This window comes from Ornithodoros turicata, chromosome 6 (assembly GCF_037126465.1).
Source record: "Ornithodoros turicata isolate Travis chromosome 6, ASM3712646v1, whole genome shotgun sequence".
NCBI classification, from domain to species: Eukaryota; Metazoa; Arthropoda; class Arachnida; order Ixodida; family Argasidae; genus Ornithodoros; species Ornithodoros turicata.
In genome coordinates this window covers 1,651,013-1,678,627 of record NC_088206.1, presented here as the reverse complement: position 1 = coordinate 1,678,627, position 27,615 = coordinate 1,651,013, and the positions used below count along the sequence as shown (strand labels likewise).

The window sequence follows — 27,615 nt, the reverse complement described above, 5'->3', positions numbered from 1 at the left end:
GACGGCTTGTATACGAGGCTATACGCGCGCGTGTGTGCACCGGTGTGGAAATTTCTTGCCTTCTTTTTTTCTTCGTAACTTTCGCTCGGTACCTCATGATCCGAGCATGATGGTTATCCGATACCGTTATCCGAATATGAGGTATAGTGCTCACTTTGCTCTGTGCCGTCTCTTGTGCTGTTTTCGGCCTTACGTGTGCAGCTTCGTAACGATTCGAATATATTCGGTTGGGAACAAACATCGACGCGAATCGAAATTCGAACCTAGAATTACTAGACAATTGACTGCTAAAACAGACAACAACGAACAAAGTCTCAACGTTGATAGTCTCAAAGTAGAGACCTTGTCCGTGTGTCTGTTTTCGTAGTCGGGGTTTTAGCATTATGAATTCTAACAACCAGCTCACTTACTTTTTAGCAATTCTCCCATCGTCTAGAATTCCTTATTCGATAAGCGCTACGTGACCCTTGCTTGACGGGAAATCTGGCTGTCCGACGCGATTGACTATACGATGCCATCCCAATAACGCAGACATCACTGAGAGGGTCCCAACAAGCCGGAATACCCATAGAAAAGCGACCGCAAATAGCACAGTCTCCACACCAGGTGGCATGTGTCACTCTCTCTTTCTCTTTTTTCCTTCTTTTTTTTGCGAACGCTAAGAATCCTAAAATCCCCGAATTTACGAGAACTTTACAGAATCATCGCCACTTTATACCACCGACTTGACTCTTTGACTCTGTTGACTCTGCCAACACTTCCGCGTGGTCAGTTTGTCTTGTCTGGTATGTGAAGTTGTTTCTCTCCAGGGGGATCTCCTTTTGTGGGGGTACTCGACAGCCACCCACGCTCGTGAGGGGTTCCAGTGTACACAAGGAACCCCACCGCGTATTCACCTCCCCCAGCAGCGAGTACGGAGTTAACAAAAGGAATGTTCGGTCTGTGACTCCACAACGATGATGGGTTGTGGCGTCTTGTCAATGTCCCGAGCCATACATGTGTAATACCCTTGTCACAACGGGCAGTCTTCAATTATAATTGAAATCAATGGTCATTGAACAGTAGCGCCATCGAGCGTGTGATACGTCAGCTTCTCAAAGAGCACTGGATCCTATATGCTCTCTGATGGGTTGGCACGTTAAGTTAGGTTAGGTTGGGTTAGGTTTGCACGTTGAAATAAGTGCTGCTGCTGCGTAGCGAGCAGGAGTAGTATAGACGACCTGCACCCGTATACGTCATCGATTACGTTTCGCCGCCGCGCAAAGCATGCTGGTGTGCGTTATCAGCTTTATCGGCCCGCTTCTTTTTATTTTTCCCGCTTCTTGACCATCACAGCAAGATATAACCTCGAACCGGTCTTCTCGTGACGTCACATGGTTGTAAACAGAGGGTCGTTTATAGTGCCTGAAGACAGGTAGGTGGTGAGTTCGAACGCGGCTGTGCTGTCTTCTGTCCCTGGATTCCTTTATTCGTAACGATGAAACGTACACGTTGCTATCGCGACACTCTTTATTAATTCTACGATCCATAGAGAGTGTGGATAGTGTGTCCTTAGGGCCCTCAAGTTGGCCCTGGACGCATCCTGCTCTACACTGCCACATTTACGTTGCGGTACGAACACGAAGTCAACAACAAACAAACAAAAACATGGGCGCTGCAGGTACATCATCCGCTCGGATGTCCTGGAAGATGGAACCCCACGACCGTCTGCGCTCCCTCTGGTGTCCGACGGCAAAGTTGCTTCTGAAGTAGGCACGGATAGCCCCCTGTCTTATTCCTGCGTGTCTTTGCACAATCCAATCTCATACACAGATTACGACACAGACAAAAAGCGGAAAATCGCGAGAGACACCTGCCGCATTGTGGATGACTGCCCGTATTATCCTCTATATGCACGAGCACATGATTCATCATTGTGTGTGTGTTTCCTCTCCCTTGTACACTATATACTTACAACCAAGTCAGGCAATCCATCATTGTTTCAGGTCTTCCGGCAAGGCAGATTCGTTACCGCGGATTACGCGTTGGCATTTAGCTTTTTTCGGAGAAATTTTTGAACCGAATATACACCACCGCAGCATAGTTTTCCAGGTTACATAAATTCTTCTTTAGGTTTGGATTGTTGCATCTACTGAAATAAAGTTAAAATCCGAGCGGGTTGGTGATCCATACGATAAGAAAACCCCAGTGCAAGCGGACAACGAAAGCGAAAAAAGACGAAACAAACACAGCACTGACTGACAACCAAAGACTTTTATTTGCGTCATTTTATTTTATTTGTTTTATTTTTCAGTCATCTTCATCGAAAGTTGAAAGTAGATATTAATATAGTGAGAATGAGAGAGAAAAAATAAGTAAATAAATACACACCGAGTGTGGCTCGCTGACGAATATGATCCAACGCCGTCGTCCCGAGTCTGAGGCAAAAGAACCCAAAGGCAGACGCGAGTATGATTTTGTCGGAGCAACATTGGGCAACCGTTTGTAGCTTCCAACCAGAATGAGCTGGTCAATTGTGACGTCTGTTGAACCGATAACTAGAACGTAGCAGCCACCCATGGCATCTTTGCTTCCACCCTTGTCTCGCAGCTACACCCCTTGTCTTTTCTCCTATACATTACCCCCGTACTACACCCTAAACCCATTGTTCCCAACCGCACACACAAAGAAGAGAAACATGTCGCAGAAACCGAAAATGCGCGCGATTCCCATGAGCAACAGCCGCTTCGTCTCTCACTGCCGCAGAATTAATTTTCGCGGCTGCATCACGAGGAAGCTCCGGCAGAGGGCGGGAGGAGCAACGCGAACGGGCCCGCTCCGCCTCATTGGCTCCGGACCACGTGACTTCTCCGTCAGTGGGTCACGTGACCCAAGTGAGCGCCGCGGGGGCGCGCACCGGTTTGAAGCTCCGGAGAAGGTTTCGTGGCATCCGGAATGCCGGCTCCGGAGCGGCCCTGTCAAAAGCTCCCTGCAGGTAAGGCTGTGCCGACATTCAACACCGGATACAAAGCTTAAACCACGTGATTTCTGCGATTGCTTGGGACGGCTTTTGAATGCAGCTGTGTGGCCCGGATTTATGCCTCGGATTTTTGAGCCGGAAAAATTTGTGCGCTTTCTGTGTGTTTCCGCATGCACTGCTGCTACTGCTGGATATGCTTAGTGAACGTTTTGGTAAGTCGCTTTTTCTTTTGGGTTATCACGCTGTAATGTTTCGCACCAATAACCTTCACTGCTTGATTGTTTGTGAGCGCTCCTGCATGCGCGGTTACGTAGCTTTACAGTGTACAACTACGCCCACCTAGGATTTTCCACTTTTTCAACTTTCTTAACTTTCTTGCCGTTCGTCTGGCACGTTCAACTGTCATCGCTGTGCACTTTCGCCGTGTTATGTTGACGTGTATAGGTAATTGCAGATGATGCCACTTCAGGTCACTTTACGAACCCCAAAGATCGCCTCAACGTCATCTATGATAAAGACGTTAGGGTTTCCTGTCGTTCTTTTATTATTTTTTTCTCTTTCTCTCTTTTTTCTGTGGCTCTTCAATATTCAGCTGCCTCGCATATTTGAATACCTAACCGCTGCAGTTACGCAGTATCAGAATTTCCACTGTAGTTTTTCAGCGACGTTCTATATCTCTTATCTTACCTGTAATCAACAAGCGGTTGATGCCCTCCTGTTCGAACGGCTGCCCGCAGTGCACCGATAAGATCTCACTCCTACTCGTTGTTTACCCCTTCCTTAATTTTCCTCGAATGCACCGCGCCTTCGATTGGCAGGCTCTGTCAATAAGTGGGTGCGTCCTTTGCGGAGTTGTTGCATACATCTCATTGTCTTTGCATGTAACATGGCAGTACAGCGTGAAGTTTCATGCTCAGCTTACTTGTATGTGTCATGCGGGCTTTCCCGTCCATTTTAATCGAAATGCCAGCCAAATTAGTCCCACCCATTATTTGAATAATGGAAAGCGCATTACTACCTTTTATCATTATTATTATTTAAATTATTACTTTTTCTGCTCAATGTATTTCAAATGACATATGTGGCACTTGGGTTACGTTAGATGGTACATCGACCTAAATAAGCCTGCGGAAAGTTGTGCGTTTTTTTTTTTTTTTTTTGTATTGTTAGTCATTAGTTTAGCTTCGTAATCAAAATGTTGTAAGTAACATCGTGCACTAATTCAGGGTTACATCCCACACATATAAGAGAATGCAGTTTGCAGCCCCATCGCTGCCCTGTGAATCGCTGCATGCATTTGCTTCATGCATGTGCGTTTTGCCGTTGCGTTTCAGGAGGTTTTGCCGTCAATCGAGCAAAGCAACAAGTAATTGTCAGGGCGAATAGCGCCTGGTAACCCAGCTGGATAGCCATTCTGAAAGTTGGTTATGTCATGTGGGAGGGCACGACACCTGCCTTTGTTCTTCATTTTACTTTGTCGTCGTCACAGTTGGCTCGCGACGTAAAGCCCCGAATTATCTCATTAATCTGTCGTCGTTTGAATTGTGTGTCCTATCCTCCGCCCATGTTTGCACTCACGGTTAATTCAAATGCAACGACAGAAGTGCGTGTTGTGTTTCAAAATGGTACAAACACAGAAAAATAAATATCGCAACAAAGTTATTATTGCTATATGAGACTATACGCAAACCCCATGCACACCGAAGGCTGTATGCTGTTGCGAAAGTTAACTGGGCACTGCTTTTTTTTTACGACTTATCGGCGAATAACTGAGCCTGATACATAACATAATATATATGATAATATAATACTTTTGTAGGGAGCACTCTGTGTTAAAATTCAGCTCGCTGGAGGACTGCGATGAAATATGAGTCGCTAAGCTGTAACATGAGACAGTGATTTTCATCATGGACACGTCCATTGTCGACACATTCTTCCAACTGATTGCTTATATAGAGACACGAAGTTACGGTTCTGCGAATTGTGTTTCGATTTTGCATCAGACACCTTTATTACTCATGCATACATAGTATTGGATTGTCGCTGTGTGTAAGAGGGATTGCTGCTGAGGAACAAGTCGAGGATAATTTTCGTGTCGTTGGACTGTGCAGTTTGTCATCTCATACAATTCGAAGGGGCGACTTCACATCTGGCGAATTCGGTTGTCCGTTGTTGGCTTCACGTAGAAGAAATGAAATGTTCACGTGACCTTAAAATAGGCGATGAGCATAGAAGAAGGGTATAGATTCGATGAGGGAAGCATAATTCCTTGAGTGTGAGGGAAACTTGCACAGGAGACAAAGGGAATGGTATAGAAGTGGTGCAGGCGAGCTAGTACATTGTAAAACGATGAGAGAACCTGAGACAAGGAACAGAAAATAACGCGACACGTTCTCAAAACAAACCGGACAGGGCGTGTCGTCCAGTTCGGTTTGTCTGTTGTCACAGATTCGCTGAGACTCAAGGAATTATCTTCCCTCGTCGATTCAACTAGGCGTTTTCTAAAATTTCAAACACCTAATGATTAAAGGTACTGTAAAGCAGCAGGTATACAATTTTATACTGCTGGCTCATTCGACAGCCTGGGTGCTCAGTATACAAACGCCACAAATTTCGTCCAAATCCACCTCGTAGTTTGTTCGAAAATTCAGATTTAATATTACGGGCAACCCTGTGTCTAAGACCCGACACGAATTCCGCAGTTCCCCCTTGTAGGGCGGCGAACATAAACATGCCAATAACGATGGGAGTGTACAGCGGCATCTGTGCACCGCTACCATCACCACGTCGGCTTGCCTGACGTGGTGCATTTTTGCGTGGGTGACTCTCATGGTGTTTCTGCTGATAGTTTGTTACTCATTTCCACAATGTACCAATGTTCTTGCATTTTGAGATAATACATGTCGGGGACTATCTCGTTTGAACAAACTTTTCAAAGAAAGTTAATGAAGCCGGCTACGTAGCCCACGACTTAGCCGATACAAGGTTGGGGACATGTAACACCGTTGCTCGACGAATAGGCGATTGTTTCCCACCAAGCGTCGCCCCTCGTCTTTTCACCGCAATTTCAGTCGTGATTAAAAAATATTTTCAAATGCCGCTGCGGATGCCGCGGATCTATTTATTCAATAGAGAGTGCACACCGTTGGTAACCTCACAGTGAAGTTATCGTACCTTGCGGAACCAATGACAGCGTGCCTGACTCAGAATCTTATTGGTTGATTGGATGCCGGAGATACGGTACTTTCTGCAGTCTATGGCGGATTCGGGTGGTCATTTCATGGCAACACTGCATAGCGCTCGCAAATTGCTAGGTTGACGCCCGAGCTGGATCACGTGACCGTTACCACCCGAAACATGAGTGCCAAGAATCTAGCGGTTTTAGTCACTTAAGTGACTAAAACCGCTCACCAGGGGCACCGTGGTCGCTCGTCTTCGGGTCCCGTCGTCTGCTAAACCACGTGAACTTTGACGAGCGGGCCAATGAGAGCACTCGCCACCGTTGCAGTGCGGATGTGACGACACCGGATATAGTTGGGCAACCCGCTGCTTGATCGTTTCGAGACCGGGAGAAAAAAGTGCTAGCTGGCCAATTTCTGGCGCTGGGAAAGTGCGCACCGCACGCGAACATGCGAGATTGCTTCGCTTTGACCAAGCGAACATGACTGCTCGGAATCCGAAAAAACAAAACAAAAAAGAAAACAACAATTGCCACGAAATGACCAGGCGAATTCGCCATAAAGACACATGCTACTGCGAAATTGTTTCAAGGCAGTGTTGCCAGATGCTCTAAGCTGACATCATCTAACCGCAGCTATACAGTTCCTATATCGTGCGTGCTGCGCAACGACTTTCTTAGAATTCGTCGTAGACTTCGAAGGGCGTCGAGCGACCAAAGCCTAACGAGCCGTTGTGCACCTCAGGAGCGCCCGCAGAAATAAAAATGCGCGCAGCAAAAGGTGAACGAACGCGTCTCGCTGGGTATTCTTCCGCGCCTTGGGGCATTCACGATGCCCCACCCTGGGCGACGGCTCGCAACGCCCTCTACAAACCGCGCACAATATCTGACCCAGACTGTAGCATCACGTTCGCGAGAATCCACGTGAAATGGGTGGTGAATGCAATGTCTGACAGACGCCTTTTGTGTTGCCCGACAGCCTTTGTAGAAACACACATGACATAATTACGGTTGAGAAGCGGTTCATTAGGAGGCATTCGTATAAGCAAGTAGAAAACATAATGCTTTGATTGTATTGTTCCGCGATGTAGCACTTAGGAGCTTTGAACGCCAAATATTCCGCTCTCAAGTTTGGATGCCGAACAAGGAGTTGCACAGGGACGTATATAGTTGCAGTACTTCGTTGGAAAAACGTTGCACTTCATCTGTTGGCAACCATGCGCTCTACGCGTTTCATAAGTAACGCCTCGTATACCGGCTTCGTTATCTTGATCTATAAAAAGGAGGAAGTACGCGTTATGACCTTGACCCTTTGCATACAATAAGTACATCTGTGTGATAAGTACGTGCTCCGCCGTGTATAGTGTACATGTCCCTTCAGTACTATTAGTTAGCCTCTCAATTCCTGTATTAAAGCTGATACCAGCCGATATAGTTATAAAAGCCGAAATGAACCTCATTGGAAGTTGCAAACTTTGCCATCGTGCATACGATTTCTTCTGGCTTGCTCTTCAGAATATTCTCATTGTGCAATTTAGTCTAGCGACTGAAAAAATTCTTTCTCTACGTGAATCAGGAAATACTCCGTGCTTGTCCGTGATTTCCCCGCGAACTGTTTAAACACCGTTCAATTTTTACCCCACGAGTTCACGAAGAGGGGGGGGGGGATATAGGTTTATTGCAAAACACAACAAAAAAAAAAGGTGGAGGACACGCAGTGGGTATGTAGCGATACAATGCCATCACCGAATCATTAACGATACAATTGATATGAAAAGCAAGCGTAAGTAAACTCTATATAGGATTCGGCGACATTATTCCAATCCGAATAATTCATAATTTAATCCGTCGTCCTACTCGAACATCGTGAACAGCTCCTCAAGACCAACCCAACGGAGCAATAAAGACCTTGGCAACTTTCAAATAAAACAACGCATATAGCCTCCAGCTACAACACCTGGCCGTGAGTAATAATTTCCGTTGGAGCCCCAATTGGGCCACTGTATATCGCTCGCCGAATTTAGCTGTCCGAGACTTTTATGCGGGCTCCTCGGATATAATGGGTGTACGTGCGTATTATAGGCAGCCGTGGAGTAACGACCCCATTTTCGCAGTCTAATGACCGGAGTGACGCGGATCTTGGTATCGATGTTGCAGATCCGTCTCTAAACAACTGTTGCGTAGGATGTCCCTTGAGCGTGTTTTTGGATCGCGTGTAGCCAACGTGTTATAAATATGTCTGTGTAAAGAGGGGTCTGTCTCGTAATTCCTGCTCACATATAGGAATATCTTTCTCACATCAGAGCCGCCATCTACCCTGTTTCCAGATGCGTGTTCAACAACAACTGCATGAATGACGATGGGAGGTGACTCACCGCAACACATTTCGGTACCATACCTCGGTGCACATGGGTTAATTATATGAGTGGGATGACCATGAAAAAGATGAGGCATACACACATGACACACTCAAATGAGATATCACACACGCGGATGCGTCGTAACTGATGGGGATAGTAGTTCATTCAGTCGGCCACCGGAGATGTATAGTGCTGTGAAGATCACATCTCCGTATTCATGGCAAAAGCTCTGAGGTCAGAGGAGTTCGAGCAGGCTAGCAGACGTCAAGAACATGATAGAATGAGTGCAGGCATTGACGGTGCTGCACAGGGTTAGAACACCGACCCAAGATTGCGGCAGGCTGAGCGGCTTGTTGTTTATACGGGCAGTTGGGACTGGAGCATTGCCGTCTCCGAACTGTAGAGAGGGCAGTCGATGAGGATGTGTTGAATGCTTGCCACCATGCCGCAGTTGGAACACGAGCTGGTGGAAGCATACCCTATATAGTCTGTGTTTCAACTGCGGGGTGAAGGCCACATTGAGGTGAAGTCCATGCAGAAGGGAGGAGAGACAGCGGGGCAAACGGCCTGGGAGGGAAAACGACAAAGTTGGATCTACGGCATGCAACAAGGACCTGTCTGTAATGTCTCGGCAATGTTGTTGCGCCGCCATTGGTTGTATCATCACCGACAAGAATGTCCTCCAGTCACCACGGGTCAACATATCCGGTATCACTGTCTGGCATATTGTCTGGCAGCAGCAGCCACTCTGTCAGCCCCTACATTTCCGCTTAGTCCACCGTGACCTGGGATACACTGAAAAGTGACGGAGTGGCCTACGTCACAGAGACGCTGAACGTCGCTGAGGATGCCTGTGACAATTGGAGCTAATGTACCTCGCGCACCTATGCTCGCTCTGCACTGCAGGGCTGCCCTTGGGAGTCCGTGTATACCGCCCACATTCGCGAGCCTCGCGCAGAGCATATACCGCAGGAACGACAAGATGCCGTAAAGCTCCGCAGACGTAGATGAAGTGCAGTGTGCCAGGCGATATCCGTGAGACACCTGGACCGAAGGCGGCCGATGAATTACGAGTGTAGAAGACTCGTCGGTGTAGACGACAGTGTGCTCAGCGTATCATGTTCAATGACATCTGGCGAAGGACTGACGGTGGCACTTGCTTTTTTTTAAACATTGAGTGCCGGAATGCCGGGGGAGATCGAGGGCAGTGAGAGAGACCACGGGGGAATCGAAGACACTGTTGGCTTTACTACAAACGAGGGAAATTTAGGCATTGCTTCCGCAATGATTTTGTAGAGGTTGCTCTGCTTGTGCCAGTGAAGTCTTGCTACCAATGGCTGACGGCGGTGATGAGCTATAAGGCGTAAATAGTGACGTACAGTCAATTGGTATTTCATGAGCTTCGGTTATGACCATCCGCGCAACTCTGGGGACGCCAAGACAGATTCTCAGCTTCGTGCAAGGAAGCACCGAAGCCGCTGAACTTGTGTCTCAGAAATGTGCCGTGAAGAACAGGAAGGCTATGCACAAGTGTACCACGAACAAAAAAGCCTTATGAACAGCCAGGAGTGATTGCTCATCATTACCCCACTTGGCGCCAGCAAAATGACGAAGGACGGAGGTCCACCGCTGAACCTTTTTGTCAAGGTGATCAATGTGTTTTTTCCAGGACAAGTTGCAGTCGTAGACGACACCCAGTAGCCTGTGATGTTTCACCTGCTTGATCGGCGAACCAGCAAGGAAAAGCTTATAGGGGTGCATATGCTTCCTTGTGAAGGCGAGAGCTGCAGATTTGTGCCCATATATCCATATCCATGCCAACTTTTGTGAACTGCGTAATTCTGCGTTTAACATATATTCCTTGTGCCTGTGCGCTTCGGTGTTTGGGAATATGCTTGGGTGCCTGCAATGTCCACGACAGCAACTTTGTGGCAGGGTATACAAGTTAGTTATAGACACGCCGTCTTCCGCAGATGTCAGGCAGCGTCGACAAAATTGATCCAATGGCCATCGCTCTGCATCATAGTTACGTTGCGATATAAACCAGAAATTTCGATTAGCTTTTTGCTGTCATTTGCCGCGAAAGTCACGGGCGCCATATCTGATAGTACCCCCACCCCCGCATACTGGCACGCACCTTGTGACCCAAGTTTGCCGTACTTTGTTGCCGTTTGCGGTGCACATGTCATGAATGTCGTATCCACTGAACGTCTGATTCAAAGTCTCCAGACGTTTCCATCCGCTGACATCAGCTGAGCGAACAATCTATCCGTTTGTATATTAGATTCGTACGAGAACGTACGACGCGAACGATTCTGGCAACCATGTATCACAAACGCAAGACAGCAGGTCTTCCGCTTGTGTTGTCCAATAAAAAGTTGCACAAGGTACCCCGTGGGTTAAATACAGACTAAGGCGTTGTCATGCATACCATGCATGTATTGCTTGGTATACGGGCGCTTTGTATTCACCGGCAACGGACCCTACAAGGTCTGCTGTATATGTGATTTGCTATCAATGCGAGCGTGTATACAGCTTTCGAGTGTTGTGATTGGCAGGTCACTGTACTTTCCGTTGGCTTTGAACCAATTTCCTTCGTCACGCAATGTTGCCTACATTCTTTTCAATCGCCTAGGTACAGCCGCGAAGTATAAGGCTGTACACATAGATATATAATTCCGTCTTGCTTGGGTCGCAACGGTGACAATCGTCATCAATGTCGTGTACGCTGTTCAAGGGGGCAAAATTGGTCATCTGACAGGCGCCTATGACCACGCGGCCGACGTAAATCGGCGAATTCAAAAAATATACTCTATACTTTTTTTTTTTTTTTTTTGCGAGTACATGCATGGAAAAATTGGTTTTGACCCCATTTCCCTTTTGTCTTTTACGTCCCAATTTTACATTATCTGAACATCATGCGCGTTTTCTCTGAACGTTTAGCTCTCCAATTTATAGTGTAGCAGAGTACTATAGCAGGATTTGCCGCCGCGAACCTTTCCGATACAACCTTGTGTTACGGATCATCTTTCTGATTATCTAGATCTACGCGGTCTGACGATATTACGGGGGGCGAGGAAATCGGTGGAGACCGAAGCGTATTCGGGCTATTGGATTTGATCTCCAAGTCTCACTTGGAGGCAATGCTTCGCCCGTCGCCCAGTCCGCGAGAACAAATACCGGACTTCCCTCGGAAACCAGGCCGTGCACTATACTGTATATCCACCCAACGCAGCCGCTGTACTCGCGCAATGACCGCACGCACGTAGCAATCTGGCGGCCGTCACCCACGACACACAATGCTCTTGGACGGAGCATCCTCATAAATTACGGGGCTCCCGGTGGCAGGCTAATTGCCGACGCTCTGACCCAGTCCTGTCACACCGAAATGCCCACCTCACAGCTTATTCTACACACGCTCTTTTCCTCGTGCGTCCTGCTCGCTCATTTTTTGTTATTCGCCAATCGTGTCTGCCACGTATACACGTGGTTCCGACATTTTCGAATTAAATAATTAAATTGATTGATTGATTGATTATGTGTTTAATGGCACAAAGGCAACAAAGGCCATAGAGCGCCAAAACCATGGTGAGTGTATCTGAGATGATTATGGGAAAGATGATGTGAGAGAGAGTGTGTGGTAGTTAAAACCTATCTACAGGTATGAGGTATGCGCGATGAGCGATTAGATTGACCAGGATAAGACAGAGAGGGGGATGACGATAACAAGCGATCATGGCAGTTAAAAGCTATCTACAAGTGTGACAATGAGATATTTACATGAGGAGTTCGGTGATATCTGATAAAAGCGGAGCAATGCTTATCATCTACATCTGATTAAGAAACCCACACGTGGTCAAAAATTTGATTACGTTATCAAACGGCACAAGAGGGGTGTCACCCAGTAGAAGGGCTGGGTGGAGTGGGACATGGTATCTGTAGAATGCGGTGAAATACTGTTGGCGTTGGTGTTCGAAGTGAGGGCAGGATGCCAGTACGTGCAAGACAGTCAAGCTAAATAATTAAATGCCCTCGGAATATTTTGGGGGTTACCGAGGGCTAGATACCAGGATCAATTTTGTTCAATGTATACACGAAGGAGCCGAACTCTGGACTTAGACTATAGGACGCGGTGCCTCGCTATATTGGCCGCATAAGGGATGTCGAATGACCGATGCCGGAAAGGTGCTGCTGGGTATAGCCCAAGAAGGTGGACACTTGAGAACTTCGTATAGTGAACTGTCGTATGGAGAACGCGTAACAATCTTGCGTGCGCTATACTGTATTTTGTTCATTGCATTGCTGCTGTGGCGATCACATATATAGTATAGTTGTATCTGGGTGCATGGTAGCGTTTTGAGCGAGCACTGATGCGATCGAGTTGGTTTCGTATAGACGCGATGCGCAAAGACGCCACCCTCGCTAAGAGGACAATGCTAGAGGGGTATCTTTCTCTTTATTTGGGGGTATATGGCATGGGGGTAGCTGAATTCGTTGGCCGACGGATTTCTCTATTTTCCAATCTAAATCCAACATTAAACTCTTTTTTGTATAGGCAGAGAAATTTAAGTGATGATCTTGCCCGTTTGCTGCTCGGCAAGGTTGCGTTTTCTGTTATGACATTCTTCGTTGGTCGGATACGCGTTAAAACGGACCCCTGAAGGACGTGAAGATTATCTCGCAAGATACGCTATATGTGATAGAAGCAAAAGTTCACCCCTGAAAATGTTAAACAAATGCGGAGTCAGAAAGGCCATGAGCAATATTTATGTACAACCACAGATTGAACAGTTAAAGCACACGTCCCCCCCCCCCCCCCCAGCTCTCGCTTCTGGATAAACTAGTGGTACAGATAGTGTTCGTTCACTGTAAACTGAAAAACACCCTTATGGGTGTAAATGGCTTGTCCTATAACTCGCACCACTTTTTACACCGCATGGTCTGGAACACCCATTTTAGAGGGTGTATTCTGTGTAAAACACCCTTTGAAAGGGTGCTTTTCCTTGGAAATGCCTTCTTTTGCACCCTTTAAACACCCTTTAAGGAGGGTGAAATATTGTTGAACACTCTCCTAAAAGGGCGTATAAAGGGAGAAAGGGTGCAAAAGACGGCATTTCCAAGGGAAAGCACCCTTTCAAAGGGTGTTTTACACAGAATACACCCTCTAAAATGGGTGTTCCAGACCATACGGTGTAAAAAGTGGTGTGAGTTATAGGACAAGCCATTTACACCCATAAGGGTGTTTTCCAGTTTACAGTGTACGATACTTGTGCACAGAGATTTCATGCTGAACAATAATCCGCGTCCACTATACTCATTCCCCCACCTGAAAACAGTTCCACCTGAGGAAGTAGTTATTCGATCACCTCACCTTACCTCCGAAAGAAAAGAAAGATCACCCCTTTCTGTTCCCGAACCACGAACAGACGAGGGGCAAAAACGAAGGAACAGTTCAGGAGGTCAATCTCATCACGAACACAACCGCCACGGGGACGAGGGGGAGTCGGAATGAATTACCCGCCCCAAATAATTACTGCATGCAAATGAGCGAGGTCACACCGCTCAGTCAGACCTCTTATCTGCACATGATAATCGCTTCCAGGTATCTCATCTTGCCCCCTGGAGCACCGGGAAATTATCACGAGCAGCAATATAGAGGGGAGAACCTGACGATGTCTGTTGCGTTGAGTCGCGCGCGAATGAAATATTCAGAAGAAACGGAAACCATGATGAAGCGACAAAAGACACAAGGACGGAGCAGGCACGGAAACAGTCACTCCGTTCTCACTCTAAGAAAAAAAAAAAAAAAAAAGGAGCAAGATAAGGAGTAACTGCTGCTTTTACTCCTTTAGATTGCTATTACTCCTCATTTTAGTCCCATGACCCTGGAATTTACTCCCCATATGGATTGCAAATAGTCACTAAACGACACAAATGGATCCCTGAATGCAACACTCTGTATATATGTTCTCTTTGTCAATTTCAATGTATAAGGCTACATAACTCAGCAATTTTATATCCACAGAGTAAGAAATAGTCCGTTCTTCTTTCTTAGCAAACTGTGCCCTATACATATCGCAATGCTTTATACCATTCGACGTATCACACTAGCCTGTTTAATTCGAGGCATTTTCACTTATGCACATGAATTATGTACATGGGGACGGAAGACAGAGAGTGAAAGGCAGTATCCGCACTGTGGGATTCATTTACTACAGACGCAATTAGTCCCGAAAGGGAGTAATTTTTGTGGTAGTGCATTTAGTCCCCAAAAGGAGTAGAAGTACTCCTTTTTTATTAGGCTGTCTTTCGTCGCTTCATCATGGATGATCACCAACCGGCCCAGTGTTACTCCTTTGTCTTCAAGTCTAACACGGGGATGATGTTCCCAGGGATTTTAGTCGCTGCGGGGAGGGTGTCGGGAGTAGCAAGATCTTTGGGGAGAGGCATTAGGGGGTGGGGGTGCTGAGAAAACCCCTGCTCTATTAACATATCCGCCATTTCCTGTTGCTCTTTATCCCAGGCTTCGTTTGCGTGCTCTTAGTGTAAACGTCGGATGCAACAGAGGTGATACATTCCCGTCTTCCCACCCGCACTGTGCCTGCGTGTGCACCCAAGTTGATCCCGCACTGTGTTCCTGGCTGAGCATCCCGGATGATCGTTCTTGGGCAAATGCCCATTATCTCGACGAGAATGACCAGTAATGGATGGGGGGGGAAAAGGTGTCGTGATAGCTTGGGGGGTTAAGGTATATGTTGATTCGCGGTCGAGAGGAGAGAATACATTTTGCGGGGTGGCTCTGGGAGACCGAATATAATGTGTTGAGTAAAGCGCGACGTGATGGATCAGGTGATTTAATCATTGCGGGGGCGATTCTTAATAGGTCCGTGTTCGTGGTTGAAAAAGAATAGGTCTGGAAGATGGATAGGCGCACGACCTTGTAATCGGGACAATAATGTTAACCTCCCTATATGTCGACTCACCTCTGGTATAGTATATCGCCGTAATGAGGACAGCGACACCTCACAACTATCCTGGAAGATAATTACCTCCTTCATTTCTACGGCAAATCTCTTTGGGAGCCTCGCGTGCTGACCGCTTTACTCAAGCAATCGGCGCTTACTTTATATTGAAACTGAAAATGAGTCGAAGCTGTCGATAACTGAAACAAACACGAGTCCACAGAAAAAGCTAACTTGAAAAAAAAAAAAAAACTTCCATGCACATAAACATGTGTATAACGCAGAATAAAGCTAGCGGTATATATAAAGCTCGTTGTTGGTAGCTCCAAGGGGAGGTGCTGGGTTGGAATTCCACCATCAGCTGTTCTGTCTCAGGTTTCCTCCGGTATTTCCGACGAACGCCCCCGATGGATATCGCCACAGCTCCCCGAAGTCTACCCCAGGATGCCCCCTTAACATCTGTACGTGTCTCTATGTAATTTATGGTCACAGTTACTTCTCGGTTCTAACACGGAGTAAAAAAAAAAAAAAAATAAAGCACGTATATTTAAAAGAGACATTCTATCCTCTCTCGCGTGCGACTTCGCAAAGAACAACTAAACAGGACCGAACCCGCGTTTCGTCGCATTTCTATTTTACGCGTAAAACGACCAAACAACAAACACACACCGTTAAGCTTCGCTCCCTTTCTCCTTCAACGACGGTACCCTTAGACCTATAAAACGTCACTCGACACCCTCCTGCGATATCAAAACATCAGCCCCTTCTCAAAAACGTCACTCATTTCGGAGGACAGCCAATTAGTTCCAGACTGACAATAATGGAAACCCGATATCACTTCCCTTCTTATTCCCTGTCAAAGATACCTTCTTATTATCCTGCGTATACACGTCGAGAAGAATATCCTGCCTCCATTGAGGCCTTCTCCAATTCAATTTACAATTTCGTCAGCTTGAGCTCACGCCAAAGAAATCACGCCTGGAAAGATCACAAAGCCGGCTATACATAAAATCCCGCTCTTACACGAACGATGCGTGTGTATGTGTTGCCGTGCAACAATAACAACAACTGTCTAAGGGGAAAATAAATAAAAAAAACGACCCCCTATATACTTTTTGTCCCAATACCACCCCAGTAGCGCAGGCGTGAAATGCTACGTAGCGGTGAGAAGGAATATCTACGTATGACGTTCGATAGAGCGAGTTGCTTTGAAAAGTACGAGCCGTGTTCAATGGAGTGAAGCAACGTGGCCTCCATAGCAGAAGAAGGGCGATAAATAGAGGCGGTTGTTGTTGGTGGGGGGTAATTGAAAAAGTAATGACAAACTGGAGGCAAATTGTCAGGGTGTGCCGCCTTTGACGTTAATGGGTAGAGTATTTTTCGAATCGTATTTTTCTCGGTAGAGACGATTTTTCCCACTGCGATTTGGGCTCGTCCGATGTATACTGTGAACAAGCAGCTGCGAATTTGACATTTTATTCCACCAATAACATTTCAATAAGAGGTATGGTGCAGCGCATATAACCTGATGCTTACGCGAAGCACCCATTTTTATATTTACTCTGTGACATAAAAAACTACGCTATAATGGAATAGTTAGATTTGGGGCTATACCTCCATACATATACGACAGCTATACTACAGATAACTGTATATAGTTAGGATGGCAGATATTTATGTACAATAATACGTAGCACCGACATTTTCTCAGATAACGGCTTCTACGCTGAGACCGGCTGTGCATTCACGGTACTAGTATGCGCTCTATGAGAGTCCGAGATTCCCGATTCCTCCACGACAGCACCGTACCTGGTAGATGACATCATCCATGAAAGACGAAAAAGCCACACACCCCTATCGATAAGATATCGCAAGAGGCGTTTGCTAACGAACTCTTCCACCCAGAAACATGCTCGCTATTCGTTAATCTCAAATGGTTAAACCCTTTACTATACTGAGCGTGCCTATCCAGCCGTTCCTCATCAGAGGAAGAAAGATAGCGTCGATCCCTTTTCCGGGAAAACTCCCTTTTTCCCATGCCGGACACATTCAAGCTCCCTACACACATTCAAGACACCCGCCCAATGCACCATGACGCAACTCGGTCCCACAAAAGCGTCTTTTCATCCTCGGAGCTTCAAAAGGACGTCAAGGGACCGGACAAGGCTTTGTTCTTGAAACAACCCTTTCTCCTACATGAGACGCCGACAAAAAAACAAACTGCAGGCGGGGACAGTCAAAGCTTCCGCGTTCGTTGTCCCCTGTGATGTAAGATGCATTGGAGGTGGCAGAAAGACCACACCTTGCTTCTTCCCCTTTTAGGGATACACGAAAAAAGGGTAGACCATTCCCTTATTTTGGGCCGGAGACGAAAAAAAAGCTGGCTGGCCGTTGAGAAAAAATGGTCTTGAAAAGAGTTCTCTCGGCCAGGTGGTCAGATAGAATATGAGAGAAGATAATAGGGGAAACAGGGAATCGTGAGAACCTGCGATTTTGCGTAGAAAAGGGTCGGTTTTGAAGATTCTGTCGTTTATGAAGCGACAACCACGCTACGCCTACTTGTCGCTCTATCTTGCGGCAAGGTGGAGCTATAGTGCCGGACCTCCTTGGAACAAAAGGTCTCCTCCGCGAAAGGGGAAAAAAAGGAAAGCGTTTTGGGGAAGTTCTTTTTAGTTTGGCGGAAAGACGTTATAGGGTGTGAGCGATTTTCCCACACGTATTTTGGACGTATTCGGTGGAGTGAGCATTACAACAAAAAAAATAATAATAATACTTACGGGATCGGAAGAAAGTGGACGCAGAAAAAATAGGGAGGATAGAAAAAGAAAGGAATAAGCCCGTTTTGACGGTTTGTATTGCGGTGATTCGTGCGGAAACGTGGTTGGGTATTTCGCCGCCAGTGTATATGGTTCAACGCTCTGATCTTTCGCGGGAGTTTGATGTATATACGTGAGCCTCTCCAAAGGTTTCGTTCGGAATTCCGCGAGTCGAGCTTCCCGGTATAGATTAAACGGATCGTTTCATTTTCCTCTTTATGTCATTAATTCGCGACAAAAGAATGTCAAAGCGTAAGTTATTTGTGGTGGATCCAGTGGTCCCTATACTTTAGTCTTGTTGCACACCGTTAAACGAGGCTTTAGCGCGTTTTTTAACACGTGCCCCTCCCCTTAACAACGCCCATGCCACTCATATTGTTAACGTGGAACGAAGTTTTGTATCTGTGACGTCACGCTCGGCAAGACCCGTTTGTTGTTGTTTTATTTAATAGGGCATAAATATTACAGCGCTCAAATGCACATAATCGCACCAAGCTAGCCTCTAACAGCACAGATGTGAACAACGTCGTCAACTCCTTTCGTATTGGTAAACATTCAGCCCCATTTACCGCCGTCAAAAATAATAAAAGTGCACCCTTCGAAGCACTTCTCTGTCTGCCGATGTAAACTGATATCCGCAGAATGCTTACTGATGAAGTAATAATAATCATTGAGGGTTCGGACGCAGGAGCAGATATGCGGACAGGTTGCAGATATCAACTGTTGGCGACTGTAACAGTACGAAACTATATATATAGGGACAGTAAACAAGGGCATGACACTCCTAACTCGTCGCACTTTTCAACCAATTCAATAACGGGAAACAACTGTCATCTGTCGAATGCGTGTAAACCGTTTTCTGTCATTAAATTGGTTGAAAGAGTTAGCTGTGCGTGTCTTTCTTGTTTACTGTCAGTTTCGTACTGCACTCTTAAAAAAAAAGTGTAGTTTCACTTTTTTTTTCTTGCCACATATATCACTGCCTTTTGGAGAGTACAATTACTCTCAAAAAGAAGTCTACGCTCGATTACGCATCTTACGCTCTAACTCCCTACCGGAGAGTAATATTACTCTCCGGTAGGGAGTAAGGGAGTAATGTTACTCCCTTGTGGCAGTGAGGAGACTCCTTTTTTGAGAGTAACTGTACTCTAAGTGCTACTCTAAGTACACTAGAGTAATTGTACTCCCTTTAGGGAGTGGGGTTACGCTCTATCTACTGGAGAGTAATATTACTCTCCGGTAGGGAGTAAGGGAGTAATGTTACTCCCTTGTGGCAGTGAGGAGACTCCTTTTTTAGAGTAATTGTACTTTCCAAAAGGGAGTGATATATGTAGCAAGAAAAAGGAGTTAAGTACACCCTGTTTTTTAGGAGTGTGCAGTCGCCAACAGTCAGTCATGGATATGTACCAACCGGCCCGCTATTTTTCGTTATTAGCGAGTTTTCGTTATATCGGAAGATTTCAGCGAAAGCGATACGATAAAGGAAGTTATCAGAGAGTTTTAGTACATCGTACGCAAGGGCGATAGCGTGCGTAACAGACAGCGTTGTTGGTTCTGCGCACTGCGCGAAGCTCTCTTTCTGTTATGGGCGTGCGCAGAACCATCAACGCTATCCGTTACGTACGCAGAGGCGATAGCGTACGATGTCCTCAAAACTCTCTCTCAACTGCAAGCTGTTCAGAATATTTTATCAACATAATTATTTAATTACGCGAGTAACTGCCCAGATTACACTTTGCTTTTAACTAACACAATAACAACGTAGATGTTCTGCGTGCAAACTATCTTTACAAGTATGTCAAAGTGCTAAAGATATGTACAGTCTAGCATTCGTATGTACAATTATCAGGCAAAATTCGACTGAAAAATTGGTTGTGATTATTTACATAATCCGAATCCCTTGTTAGAAGACGAGGGTCCAAGCTTAGCAATGTGACGTCACTCGCTACAAAGAAAGAAGGTGATTGGCTTATCATGCATGGTCTCGGAACTGTTGTCGTGAACACTTTCCGATGTACTAAAACGTACACTCTAAGAAAAAAATGTATGATTTTCTACCCATTTCGGTACAGCTGCATTGCAACCACATTTCTACTCCAACCTGTTTTATGCTTTGGGTATAATTTCAGAGTAGAAACAAACTAGAGAGTAGAATCTGTCGTTCTACCAACTTGGGTAGGAAATTCTACCATTTTCTCTCAGAGCAAACGCGAGAGAGAGGAGGAAGGAAGAGGGACGCCACCGCTTATACCCTCGGGGGAGAAGTCGCGGGTGAATTGGCACGAAATGGTAGAAGTATATACCGTCCCGCTGCAACTTTGGGTAGGAAATTCTACCTTTTTTTTTCTTAGAGTGATATACGATTAGAAAGTTTTAGTGCACCGTACGTACGCTATGGCGTTTGCGTACGTAACGAATAGCGTGGCGGAACTGCGTGCGAAGCTCTGTTTATGTTTTGCGCGTGCGCATGAGGACCACCAACGCTATCCCTTACGTACGCAAAAGCGATAGCGTGCGATGCACTAAAACCCTCGTCTTATATGATCATTGTGATATAGACACGGTGCCTTCCGGGCACCCGCTAGCGGTATACTAAAACTCAAATATCAAAACAGTGACGATTTTGTTCACAACGACAACACTGCTCGCGTCCACGGCCAGGTTCCATCGAAGAACCTTGCAAGCTCTATACAGCAAAAATGTGTTCCTGCATTTTGAATGCTTGTCTCGTCCAGTATACTGTATACACACAGATATTAAAGTTTACAGAGATAGCAAAATAAGACTGCGTATCTGCAAAATGCACCTGCGATGTTGCGTGTGACATTTGCATTTTTTTCTTTCGCTTTATGTATAGTGAGACCTAATTAACGCGTCCTGAGTCCCGATCTTGAACTTTCACATATCGTTATCGATCGTTATCGTTAAAGTTGAAGTTCGTACGCCTCGAAGCCGGTTTGATAGGCTCGCGCAAGAACTCGTGGCGAATCAGGGGCCGAAGTGATGCATTTAACGCGCGTTACGTCATCACGCCATGTCACGTCGAGACTGGGAGGTATCCGGGTTCGAATCCCGGTGCCGGCTATGCCGTCTGGGGTGTTTCCTGGGTTTTCCTCAGACGCTGTCGGACATATGTCGGCCCCTTAGAAGTCGGCCCAGGACGCACATTCCCCAGGGCGTCAGTCGTGACGCTGCCCACCTCTGTGACAGGCCGACAACGGCAAAGCCCTCTCGCCACCGTTATGGGATAACGACAAGTTGAAGATTGGACCCCTGGAGTAGCCAGTCTCGAGTGCTTTGGGACTAACATCTCCACTTTTTCTTTTTCCAATCAATCAATCAATCTTCATTTGCATTTTATAATTCCCTTTTGGGGACGATGCGGATCCAAGTGTCCACTTCACGTGCCGGTAATGTAGTCTCGGTGCTTTCAGTAGGAGTACGCAATACCAACAAAGGCTGCCTTGGTATGAAAGTGAGCCGATGCGAATCTGATGGCGATTGTAAAACTCCACGCATTCATCCACTGCAATCGCACTTTTCAATCAAAATCCTATTATGACTCCACGCGCATCCTTCACAGTGAAAACATCCACCTTGGTACATTCCCTTCGTCAACATACCCTCCGCTACGTGGCGCTGCGTGTGAACGAATTGTCTGCTCCGCGATTAGTCTAATAGTAACAAAGGGGTTAGTTATGCTTCCTTGTGTGAAGCAAACAATCGGCCTCGATTCTCTTGTACGAATATGAGCGCCGTTGGCCGGCTTTGCAATTTCGTCTGCGTCGAAGGGCACCGATTTGGGGCGCCATCTTTTTTCGCGGCCCAATAAGTAATTATTCTATTGAGAAGCCAAGGCCGGCCATTGTTGTCGAAGGCACGATTGTATTACATGTGCCTCCCTCTACTTTAAAGCGCTTTCCTCGTTAATACACTTTGCGTTGTTTATACTTTGGTATGTGTGTGTGTGTCATTGTTCTCGTTTCCGTTGCGTGAGGGCGTTGCGGTTCCTTGTGTGTTGCCGATGTTGATTTGCATGTATAGGAGACGTGGATACGAGCAGAATTTTTATTTGACAGCTGAGACCCGCTGTGCATGGATCTGTCCGTGTGCGCGTTTTGGAAACGCAAAGCAGGCACAGGCGTCATTAAACCGCGTCTCTTTCATTCTCAGTCCGTGTTAAAATAATTGCGGGGTTTTTTTTTGTTTTGTTTTTTATCTGAAGGGCGTTCATGATAACGGTTCCAAAAACATGATCAGCCAATCACCCTGTTTCTTTGAAGCGGCTGACATCACATTGCTAAGCTTGGATTTCATAGCTTCATCGTTTTCGTATAGTGTTCTTCCGATGTATACAGCAAGCGAGCCTCTATTCACCATCACAACCACCACCTTCCGATGTACAGGTCCCGACAAAAGTTTACGGAACACTGGAGTGGTGTGTATAGTCATCTGAGCCACACAGTTGCTGCAAAAAGGAGCAGATAGACTTACAAACAGGTGACCGCGAACTCGACGCACCTCTCAATAGGTGTGTCCACTCCCGTTCGCCGCCAGGGTGGCGCTGAGATCAAGAAATACGTCACTCTGGTGTCCCGTAAACTTTTGTCGGGATCTGTACTAAAACCTGGCTCATCGCCTCCTCGAAGGGTGGGTTCAAATGATATCCTCGGCGGGTCGAATCGACCACCAGCATGAGAGGGAGAAAGTTGAAAAGCTTAAGAATGATGGTGATGTGATAAAGACGAAAAAGGGGATATGAGTTTCGACGAAGTCGAACTGGCTACCCCAGTACGCTTACACACAAAGTACAAACAGACGATGAGAAACCAAAAACGTGATGAGCAGAGAAGAACATATAGATGATGATGGAGTTCAACATGTATAGTTCAAAAGTTTCGACCAAGTGAGTGTAAAATGTCGGAATCGCTGGTGGTATACACGCAGCACACATTCAGTGAGTCATAGAATGTTCATAAGCTCGGTTGTATGTAGAAAATTTTCAAGTACCCTGAGCGCCTTGACGGACGACTCAGGACCTAACAGTTTCGAGTTGTCGAAGGTTATTGCGAAGAATGACTTATTTGTATATCATAATGTTTACTGCGCAAAAGAACGGGAAAATCGATTAAGTAAAAATAATTGACTTGAACTTGAACGTACAGCGTGACTGTGAGCATCATATACTGTAAACGTATTTTTATTCGCGATGTACTAATTTTCGCGAACCGCGCATTCAGTCATTTGCGAAGTTATTTGCGAGTATTTAATTTCGCGATTCCGGGGCTATTTTTCTTTCGCGGGATAAACGTCAAGCTCTGTTCGCGAGTACAATTTTTCGCGATTCTTTAGTGGTCGCGAAATTCGCGAAAATTAATACATCGCGAATAAAAATACGTTTACAGTATATAAGAAAGTCGGGAACTACTCCTCTAGAGAGTGAGCTAAAAACATCACTTCCATACTTATGGCGCGTTCGCTTCTGCCTCTTAGAGCTAATTCGCCGTTTCGTGACACAGCCATTGTTTCAATGGCAAAAAGTGAGACTGTGAGGTCGTGGAATGCTACCCGCATGACCTGGCGAGACGGCCTTCCGGAAGCAAACCTTCAAGGGCAACCCATCCGCTCGAATCGAAGCAACTTCCCAAAGACATGGAGGCGTTACATTCTGTCAAGGTTATAGGTGGTCAGTCCATGTCCTCCTTACTGGACATTGAGCGATCGGAGGACGTTAGCGATACCCTTCTGACCAATGATTCGAGTGGTACCCGCACAGCTCAACGCGTTCGTATAGTTTGAGGTATAGCGATAAGGATTTGACGACGGTGACAGGCTTCATAATCTTGCAATGTCTCTCAGGGATTGCTGGCTTTACGTCGCGCGGCGATTTCGATGATGAGCGATGCCGTCGGTTCGTGGGTGAATTTCCCCCCCCCCCCCCGTACCGTTTCTCGCAGAAGACCCTTGTCCCTTCTATGTTGTTCCAGCCTCAGAACATCAGTTGTCTCTTGATCACAATAATAGTTCGTAACTCATAAGGGTACGCAATACATGTCATCCGATTAGGTTCAACCCAAGCGCATAAGACCGTATGTTGTCTACACAAGTTCTGAATGAAAAACAGATGACGAACAGATCTATACTTTAACAGTAGCACGTACAACACCACTAATGAGAGTTGTAAAGCGATACAAATATCGCATCCAAAGTTGTTATCGTTAATTAACTCCTAAACCGATTCATATGAACCGGTAACCGAAATCACATTTTTCGGTTCAGGGTACGGTTTCGATTAATTGCCGATGGTGAACTGCGGTTACGTTCCGATTACGGTTCTTGAAAAAATTTCGGTTCCGTTCCAGTTTCACGTATGCCCAGTATAACAACAACAATAAATAAGTGATGACGATGTAGTGATAACAACAACAACATATATATTGTGATGATGAAGTGGAGAGGTTTTCCACTCTAGGAGTGGAACGCTATTCCATAGCTATAGGGTGTCTAATATGAGTGGTGACAATGAGAGATGACGGGAATGATCGAAGTGGCGATGACGATGCTGGACGTGATCGTGATGGTGGGAATGTCCGAGGGCGCTGCTGGGGTCATAATGAGTCCTTTAGGCCTGTCGCCTCAAAGAAGTCAACCACGTGACGTAAGGCCGCCCTGGAGTCGGCCGCGGTGTCCCAAGGGCCGAGGATGGTCGACAAGTTGAAGGGGCGGCAGCCAAGGGTGGCAAGCTGCGACTGCAGTGTACGCCTCTCGTTGACATAGGTCCGGCAGCGGAGGAGTATGTGCTCAACGTCGGCAAGTACGCCACACTCGTTGCACATAGGGCTAGCCTCACAGCCTAGCTGCTATCGATAGGACGGAGTGAAGGCCACATTCAGACGTAGCCTGTGGATGAGTGACTTCAGAGGACGAGGAAGCTTTGCAGGCAGCCGGTATGACAGCGTTGGGTCTACATTTCCCAAAGAGGACATAGTTGGAATGTCGTGTTGCCACTGTAGGGTAGACCAGGAATCGGACAAATGCCTGAGGAGGGATCTTCTGTCTCCTCTCGAGAGTATAATGGGCATAGAAGGTCGTTGTTGGTGTGCAGCGGCAGCGGATGTAGTGATAAGCTCTACACAGACTTCATACAAAGTCTATATATATATATATATATATATATATATATATATATATATATTCCAGTTCCAGAATTCTGTAGAGAAAATATATAGACTTTGCAAGTTACAAACTCGCTACAACTTCTATATGTTTACTATAGACAAGATTGACACTGGACACCATAGGTAAACTTTCCAGAGGTCCTGCATAGGAACTAGAAAGTCATTTTCATAAGGGACGGTGAAAATCGAACACCACTCAATACATAGGCTATTCATGTACCTGACATGAAAAAAGTCATTAATGCGTATACCCCAAAGCAAAGCTTCGCCAGACACAACGTACTAACCCATCACTACAACTGAACCCATCCCAGACACAACATATTAACCCATCACACGCCGTCACGCCATATTTCTTCCTGCGCCAACATCCACACGACCTTAGTCCTTAAGCCCCATATTTCATACGATACAAATGCGAGAGACCACAAAGGGATGATTGAATTTATGTTCAGGCAGGTGCTTCCGTTAAAAGCGAGTCAAGGCTGCGGAGCAGGCACAGATGGAATAAAGTGGAACATGTATATAGAGTGAGGTAACGGATGGCCAGAGACGCTTTCATGACCGCCAGGGGGCCGTCCGTGAAAACAATGGCGCGGGAAAAAAAAATGCATCCCAGACGATCGGGTCGTGGGTGGTTGGAAGATGGGATGAGGTACCGCCCTTTCAGCGGTTGTCGCTTTCCTTCTCTCGGCACTACATCTTCCAGTTGAGAATTGTGGCAGTGTTGGGCGAATGTGTTTACACATGCACGCGGAGCTACGATTAATGTAGGGTTTATTCTCTGATGTAACCCCTCTATAGAGGGCTTCGGAGCCGCCGCCGCCATGTCCAGTCGAGTTTGGTCTCGGTTTTTGTTCGTTGTCAAGACGTTGCTTGGTGGATGATTAGCGTCGATGACATGAAAAATGCGGGAGTATTTACAAGTAATACTTACAAAGTACTAGAACCTAAAACCGTCAAGTGAACGGATCAAGTGACTAGGGCGTCTGTGAGGACGATCAAGACCCTCAGATCAGACTGTGGCGCCCCCCTATCGGGCATCGCAGCCATCACCGATATTTGTGGCTTGGACGGCCAACGACAACTTAACCCTCTTAATGTAGCTCCTTCAGCTATAACTTTCTCGACAACATGATTTCTCACTTCATTTTTTCGTTTTCTTTTCTAAATTCGAAACTCGTACTTCGTGCCAAGTTCTCAATGCCGTGTGATACAAGACGATGATTGACCCCCATTTCAAAGCACGCTTTTTACAATGCAGCCAGACTCAGAAATGACTGCATCACGTCTCTCTTAGAAGAATGAAACATTTGTGCATTCTTCCATCGAATCGTTGTGGACGCTTTTCAATGGAAACATCTAAGATGAGGCTTTTGTAACCGATATGGCTGATGCCTCGCTCGACGGCATCGTATCGCTATGCACGGTATCGCTATGCACGGTATCGCTATGCACGGTATCGTTATGCACGGTATCGTTATGCACGGTATCGTTATGCACGGTATCGCTATGCACGGTATCGTTATACACTAGGGGATATGTAAAGTGAGCTAGGTAAAACAAAACAAAAAATATATGCGACTCTGCATTGATGAGTTGTTAGCTGTTAGAAAATGCGCCAGGTGCTATACAAAGCATGAAGACAGAACCGTGCAATTGGTGTGATGAACCCGAATCAACCCCACCAGCAGTGATACAATGTACCATGGTTGAAGAAGAGAGACGAGGCCAGCCTTGTGTCCGTATGGAAATATCCAAGGACTTCGGTGGTAAAACGTTGCAACGATGAGTTGACCTAAGGACCAAGGAGCATTCTCAAGAACCAGGGGCTCGTTGTAACCCTGCCTATGGTCGAGCCCAAAAAGACCGTTGTAGTTCGTGAGCAGCACAGTACAGAAGGACATGTTCCGTATGCCACAGGTGGATGAGAGAGTTCGGGGGCGTTATACACGGTAAGAAAAAGAGCCGCAAAAAGTCGGTGCGCGTTATATTCACCGAGGGGTTTGGGCAGCGTGCAATATCCGTCGACGTGCGTTATCCATACTTTACAAAAGTGCTGACACTGGGTAGTTTGTACTTGAAGCGCATCTGTCAAAGGCAGTTACTGCGTGTTTTTTTTTTAAAGATTATGCGTCAAAAACTCCAATCACGTGGCTCGT

General features: G+C 46.2%; 2 protein-coding genes across 11 annotated transcripts in view; one reads left to right on the top strand and one right to left on the bottom strand.

Annotated features, from left to right (window-relative positions):
- The window catches only part of LOC135398794 (phospholipase A2 hemilipin-like), a 207,389-nt gene that overhangs the window by 120,898 nt on the left and 58,876 nt on the right, over nt 1–27,615 (bottom strand). The gene's annotated exons all lie outside the window — the stretch shown is intronic.
- LOC135398791 (protein grainyhead-like) overlaps nt 1–27,615 on the top strand; it is a 159,100-nt gene that overhangs the window by 90,556 nt on the left and 40,929 nt on the right. Inside the window, exon 1 of one of the 9 annotated variants that reach the window (XM_064630253.1) lies at nt 2,822–2,974. The exons of the other annotated variants lie outside the window; for them this stretch is intronic. The gene's annotated coding sequence lies outside the window, so the exon portion shown is untranslated. Of the gene's footprint in view, nt 1–2,821; nt 2,975–27,615 lie in introns of those variants that run through there. 9 annotated transcript variants of the gene reach the window in all.